This window comes from Pipra filicauda, unplaced genomic scaffold, assembly GCF_003945595.2.
Source record: "Pipra filicauda isolate LSUMZ 115617 unplaced genomic scaffold, ASM394559v2 scaffold385_size793830_pilon, whole genome shotgun sequence".
Lineage (NCBI taxonomy): Eukaryota > Metazoa > Chordata > Aves > Passeriformes > Pipridae > Pipra > Pipra filicauda.
The window spans coordinates 33,598-39,778 of NW_024104515.1; the positions used below are offsets into that span (position 1 = coordinate 33,598).

Below are 6,181 nucleotides of genomic sequence, written 5' to 3' on the forward strand. Positions count from 1 at the left end.
ACGGTGGGTATAATGGGGAGGAGGACGGCAGTAGCTGTTGAAATGAGTTGAATGAGTAGATGGCCTGCTGTGAGGTTAGCTGTGAGGCGGACTCCCAAGGCTACGGGGCGAATGAGGAGGCTTGTTGTTTCAATTATAATGAGGGCAGGGATTAGGGGCGTAGGGGTACCTGCTGGTAGGAGGTGACCTAGAGAAGCTGAAGGTTGGTTTCGTAGGCCCGTTAGTAGGGTGGCGAATCATAAAGGAAAGGCGAGGGCTAGGTTTATTGATAATTGAGTAGTAGGTGTGAATGTATAGGGTAGGAGGCCTAATAGGTTAATTATTAGCAGTATAGTTATGAGTGATGATAAAATTAGAGCCCATTTGTGGCCTTTCTTGTTTAATGGGGATATTAGTTGTTTTGTGATTAGGTGGAAGAATCAGAGTTGAAGAGTTGAAAGACGGTTTGTGACTCATCGACTGCTAGGAGATGGAAGTAGGAGAGTAGGGAATAACAGTGAGATGAGGATAAGGGGGATTCCGAGGAGTGTTGGGCTTATGAATTGATCAAAGAAGCTTAGGTTCATGGTCAGTTTCAGGGGTGGGTTTTTATAGTGGGTAGTGTTTTGTTAGAGGGCGGGTTAGTTGGAGTAAATTGTAAGAGTTTAGGTTGAAGGATGAGGGAGAAGGTGAATCATGAAGCAAGCATAATGAAGAGTCAGGGTGCTGGGTTTAATTGGGGCATGTCGTTAAGGAGGGTGAGTAGTCCTCTTTCTCTAGCTTAAAAGGCTAGTGCTGGTTCATAGCTTCTTAACGATTAGGATGTTAGAAGTGAAGATCAGTTTTCGAAGTCTGCTAGAGGGGCTGATTCTACTACGATGGGTATGAAGCTGTGGTTAGCTCCACAGATTTCTGAGCATTGACCATAGAAGATTCCAGGACGGGTTGTGATAAAAGAAGTTTGATTCAGTCGTCCTGGAATTGCATCGGTTTTTACACCAAGGCTAGGAACAGCTCAGGAGTGGAGGACATCGTCAGCTGTGACAATGATTCGAATTGGGGATTCTATTGGAATAACGATGCGGTTGTCAACTTCTAGGAGACGGAAATGGCCAAGGGGTAAGTCTACAGTTGGTAATATGTAAGAGTCAAAAGATAGGTCTTTAAAATCTGTATACTCGTAGGATCAATATCATTGATGGCCGATAGCTTTAAGAGTAAGGTCAGGCTCGTCGATTTCATCTATTATGTAGAGGATTTGAAGGGATGGGAGGGCTAGCATGATTAGGACGATGGCGGGTAAAATTGTTCAGACAAGTTCTACTTCTTGTGCATCGACAGTATTAGAGGATAGTTTTTCTATGAGTATAAGAGCTAGGAGGTATAGGACTAGGCTACAAATGGCTAGTGCGACTATTAGGGCGTGGTCGTGAAATTCAATAAGTTCTTCTATAATAGGGGATGAGGCGTCTTGAAAACCAAGTTGAGAGTGATTGGCCATAGTTTGGGAGATGGGATGTACTGGGTTTTCACCTGTGATTTAGTCTTGACAAGACTATGTAATGGTTTTACTAACAACCCATAAGAAAGAAGCATGAGTGGTTTGATGCGGTTGGCTTGAAACCAGCTTGTGAGGGTTCGACTCCTTCCTTTCTTGTACTTGAACAAAAGCTGGTTCTTCGAAGGTATGGTAGGGGGGAGGGCAGCCGTGAATTCATTCAATGTTTGTGGAAGTAAGTTCTGGCTGTACTACTTTACGTTTGGATGCAAGGGCTTCTCAGATAATAAATATTAGTATAATCACGGCAACTATGGAGATGAGAGAGCCGATGGAGGATAAGGTATTTCATAGGGTGTAAGCATCTGGGTAATCTGAGTATCGTCGTGGTATGCCAGCAAGGCCTAGGAAATGTTGTGGAAAGAATGTTAGGTTAACTCCAAAGAATATTACTCCAAAGTGGGCTTTGGCTCATGTAGTGTGAAGGGTATAGCCTGTGAAGAGAGGGAATCAATGTGTAAAGCCAGCTAAAATGGCAAATACTGCTCCTATGGATAGGACATAGTGGAAGTGTGCAACTACATAATATGTGTCATGTAAAGCAATGTCTAGAGAGGAGTTGGCGAGAACGATGCCTGTTAGTCCACCAATGGTGAAAAGGAAGATAAAGCCTAGGGCTCATAGTATAGGTGGGTTTCATTTAATTGTTCCGCCGTGCAGAGTAGCGAGTCAGCTGAAGACTTTAATGCCAGTAGGAATTGCAATAATTATGGTGGCGGATGTAAAGTAGGCTCGGGTGTCTACGTCTATTCCAACTGTGAATATGTGATGAGCTCATACAATGAAGCCTAGGAAGCCAATGGATAGTATGGCTCAGACTATGCCTATGTAGCCAAAAGGTTCTTTTTTTCCAGCGTAGTAGGCTACGACATGGGAGATAATTCCGAATCCTGGTAAGATAAGAATGTAGACTTCTGGATGGCCGAAAAACCAGAATAAGTGTTGGTATAAAATTGGGTCTCCGCCTCCTGCAGGGTCGAAGAATGTGGTGTTTAGGTTACGGTCTGTTAGGAGTATTGTAATGCCAGCGGCGAGGACTGGTAGAGAGAGGAGAAGTAATACTGCAGTAATTAAGACGGATCAAACGAATAAGGGGGTTTGGTATTGTGAAAGGGCAGGTGGTTTTATATTAATTGCCGTAGTGATAAAGTTGATTGCTCCGAGAATAGAAGAGACACCTGCTAGGTGAAGAGAGAAGATGGCGAGGTCTACTGATGCGCCTGCGTGGGCTAGATTTCCAGCTAGGGGTGGGTATACTGTTCATCCTGTTCCAGCCCCGGCTTCTACTGTAGAGGATGCTAGGAGTAGGAGAAAGGATGGGGGAAGAAGTCAGAAGCTTATATTATTTATTCGAGGGAATGCTATATCGGGGGCACCAATTATTAATGGAACTAGTCAATTGCCAAACCCTCCGATTATAATGGGTATTACTATGAAGAAAATTATAACAAAGGCATGTGCGGTGACGATTACATTATAGATTTGGTCGTCACCTAAAAGGGTTCCCGGTTGTCCTAATTCTGCTCGAATAAGAAGGCTTAGGGCTGTGCCGATTATACCAGCTCATGCACCAAAAATAAGGTAGAGTGTGCCGATATCTTTGTGATTGGTGGAGAATAATCAACGGTTGATGAAAGTCATAGGTAAGATGGCTGAGTGTTGAAGCGTTAGGCTGTAGTCCTTTTTACAGAGGTTTGATTCCTCTTCTTATCGATTCTGTAGTGAAGTTCATGTTGAGTTGCAAGCTCATTGATGTGCATTAGATATGCGCCGGAATCTGGTAGGCAGAAGCCTGTTGGTTAGGGCATTTAGCTGTTAACTAAAGTTTTATGGGATCAAGGCCCATCTGTCTAGGAAGAGGTTCTAGCTTAGTTAAAGCATCTGAGTTGCATTCAGGAGATACAGGTTAATATCCTGTGGATCTTAGCAGGAACTAAGGGGGATTAACCCTTATCTAAGGCTTTGAAGGCCTTTGGTTTGAATAACCTAAGTTCCTAGGGGATTGTGAATATTATGGGGGATAGTGGTAGGAGTAAAATTGATAGAGTAGTGAAGGTTGTGGTTAGGGGGTTGGTTGGTTTGTTAGTTTGCCATTGTTTTATATAGTTAGTGGAGTTTGGGGGTAGTGTGATGGTTGCACAGTAGGCTAGGCGTAGGTAGAAGAAAAGTCCGAGTAAGGAGAGTAAGGCAATAGTTGTGGCTGTTATAGTCAATTCTTGTTTAGTCAGTTCTTGAATAATTAATCATTTAGGTAGGAATCCTGTCAGAGGAGGGAGACCTGCGAGGGAGAGGAGGGTGAGTATAAAAATTGTAGATAATGAGGGGATCTTAGTTCATGTGGTTATCACGGTGGATAATTTAAAGGTGTTGGTTGTGTTAAGAATGAAGAAGATAGCGGAAGTTGTGATAGTGTAGAGATAGAAGGTAATTAAGGTCAGATTGGGGTTATAGTTGAGAATAATAGTTATTCATCCAAGATGAGCGATGGATGAGAAAGCCAAGACTTTACGAGTTTGTGTCTGATTAAGTCCTATTCAACCTCCTAGGGCTGCTGAAGCGATAGCTATTAGGGATAGGAGGGTAGAGTCAAGTGATGGGGAGGTAAGATAAAATAAGGTAATTGGTGGAAATTTTATGATTGTGGCCAGTAGGAGGCATGTTGTTATGGAAGAACCTTGAAGGACTTCTGGAAATCAGAAGTGGAATGGGACTAAGCCTAGTTTGATAGAAATTGCAATTGTTAATAATATGCATGATATGGGATGGGTTAGTTGGGTGATATCCCATTGGCCAGAAAATCATGCGTTGGTCATGCTGGAAAATAAGAGCAGTGTGGATGCGGTTGCTTGGGTTAGAAAATACTTAGTAGAGGCTTCAATGGCTCGTGGGTGGTGGTTTTTAGAGATTAAGGGGAGAATAGCTAGAGTATTAATTTCTAAACCGACTCATGCTGTTATTCAATGGTTGCTTGAAATTGTAATAGAGGTCCCCAGGAGTAAGCTTATTGTGGAGATTAATTTGGCTTGAGGATTCATTAGTAGGGGAAGGGGTTGAACCATCATTTTCGGGGTATGGGCCCGATAGCTTAATTAGCTGACCTTACTAGAGAATAATATAGAGGGAGTATGGAGGATTTTGATTCCTTTAGTGTAGGTTCGATTCCTACTTTTCTAAGTCTAGGAAATGAGAGGATTGGTGTACCTCTATGTTCACTTTATCATAGTGACCCTTGTAGGTTCAGGCACATTTCCTTGAGGTGCCTTAGGTAGGGGGGTAAGCCTGCATACGAGATGGGGAGGCTGGTGTGCCATAGGCATAAGGCTAGTGTTAGGGGTAAGAAGTTTTTTCAGAGTAAATGTATGAGTTGATCATAGCGGAATCGAGGGTAGGAGGCTCGGATTCATAAGAAGCCTGCGGAAAGGAGAAGGGTTTTTGTGGCTAGAGTCAAAGGGAAGAGCTCTTGAGGGAGGTTAAGTGAGTTAGGATTTAGGAATAAAATGGTTGTGAGTGCATTTATTAGTATAATATTGGCATACTCAGCGAGAAAGAATAAGGCGAATGGGCCTGCGGCATATTCTACATTAAATCCCGAAACTAGTTCAGATTCCCCCTCTGTGAGGTCAAATGGGGCACGATTTGTTTCAGCAAGTGAGGAGATGTACCATATTATTGCTAAAGGTCAGGAGGAGAAAATGAGGTAAAGGGGTTCTTGAGTTGTAGCAAGGGTGTTAAGGGTGTAGTTACCGCTTAGAATAATTACAGATAGGAGAATAATAGCCAGGGTGACTTCGTAGGAAATGGTTTGTGCGACTGCTCGGAGGGCGCCAATTAGGGCATATTTTGAGTTGGAAGCTCATCCTGATCATAGGATTGAGTAAACTGCTAGGCTGGATAGGGCTAGGAGGAAAAGTATTCCCAGGTTTAGGTCAGAGAGGGGAAAGGGTAGAGGGAGGGGTACTCAGATTGTAATTGCTAGGAGAAGGGCTAGGATAGGAGTAGCTATAAATAAATAGGGGGATGAAGTCGATGGACGGATTGGTTCTTTGATAAATAGTTTTACCCCATCTGCTATGGGCTGTAGGAGACCAAATGGCCCTACAATGTTGGGTCCTTTTCGAGCTTGTATATAACTTAAGACTTTACGTTCAACTAGGGTAAGAAATGCTACGGCGATGAGGATGGATAGAGCATAGGATAATGATATGATGAGGTAAGTCAGAGCAGAGTGAACTACCATATGTTTAATGTGGAGCTAGGGAGAGGATTTGAACCTCTGGGTAAAGGGCTTAAGCCTTCTGCATTTACCAAGCTCTGCCACGCTAGCGGTCCTTTTCTAGGAAGAGGTATATGGTAGAGCTCTGAGTAATTCAGTTGGGTTCATTACTGGGTGCGAAGGCGTGCTTGTGGCATAGGCCTTACTTCTTCGGTCCTTTCGTACTAGAAGGAGTTATAGCATAGATAGAAACCGACCTGGATTGCTCCGGTCTGAACTCAGATCACGTAGGACTATTAATCGTTGAACAAACGAACCCTTGGTAGCGGTTGCACCACTAGGATGTCCTGATCCAACATCGAGGTCGTAAACCTCCTTGTCGATGTGGGCTCTTGAAGGAGATTGCGCTGTTATCCCTGGGGTAGCTAGGT

At 43.5% G+C, this 6,181-nt stretch overlaps 1 pseudogene; it reads right to left on the bottom strand.

The window, feature by feature from the left end:
- Window positions 1–3,532: 3,532 nt before the first annotated feature.
- Window positions 3,533–5,821, bottom strand: LOC120323947 (annotated as a pseudogene).
- Between the last annotated feature and the right edge of the window lie 360 nt (window positions 5,822–6,181).